Source organism: Schistocerca gregaria, unplaced genomic scaffold, assembly GCF_023897955.1.
Source record: "Schistocerca gregaria isolate iqSchGreg1 unplaced genomic scaffold, iqSchGreg1.2 ptg000362l, whole genome shotgun sequence".
In the NCBI taxonomy this organism is placed as follows: Eukaryota; Metazoa; Arthropoda; class Insecta; order Orthoptera; family Acrididae; genus Schistocerca; species Schistocerca gregaria.
In genome coordinates this window covers 2,514,223-2,515,251 of record NW_026061819.1, presented here as the reverse complement: position 1 = coordinate 2,515,251, position 1,029 = coordinate 2,514,223, and positions in this window count along the sequence as shown.

Here is a 1,029-nt window from a genome sequence, read left to right as displayed (position 1 = left end):
TTTCCTCAGACAGGTCCTATAATAATTTAAGTTAAATAGTGACAAAAGTTGGAGACTGTGGCTGAAATTCACGACATTCTAGTTCAATCCCAAGGAAACATGTACGCCAGGTTAGTGCTGTTTCCTCTAAATACACGAGCTACAACAAATACTTTCTCGATGACTAATATTCAGTGTTTTATCAAGAATGAAAACACATGTTACATGAAAGATAGAAAATACTACGAAGCTACTCACACCACAAGCATTAAATCACCTCCTACTCCTCCTTTCACAAGGTACACTTCAGGAGACAAGCACACATTTACACAACATAGGCTTTCACAGCGACTGTTCACATTAGTCAAAACTTCTGGACTGGCTTGTGGGAGGACGGCACAGTCGATGAATAAAATTATTTCTGACATTTCATCTCCGACTGAGGTAGACATCTTAGGATTGGTTGGTTTTTGGGGGTTAAAGAGACCAGACTGCTACGATCATTGGTCCCTTTTTCTAATACCAAAAACACCCACAGAGAATAAGAACAATCAACAAACGAGAGGACAGATGACACAGAATGAGAGAAACTGAGACAAAGACCAGACAAGAAGAACTAAAATCATACGGAGAGTGACGGTGGGTGGCCGACCATAGAAACAGAAAAGGAAAAGACAACCACCGAGAAACACATTAAAAAAAGCAGACTAAAATTGTAGCCCATAGGCCAGAATCAACACAAAAACACACACATTTACATTAAGCGATAAAATCCCCCTGCCCGAATAAAATGCAAAACTAAGTCTGCTATGGAACAGTCATAAGTTAAAAGCGCAGAGAGCATTTCAGCCATCGCAAAAGTCTGCCTGAGCACAGTTAAAAGGGCGCACTCCAACCGAATATGGACCACTGTCAAGGAAGCCCCACAACGACAAAGAGGTGGATCCTCACAACACAGGAAATAACTATGCATCAGTCAGGTGTGGCCAATGCGGAGACGACAAAGGATGACTGAGTCCCTGCGATGGCTCGCATGGATGACCACCACAC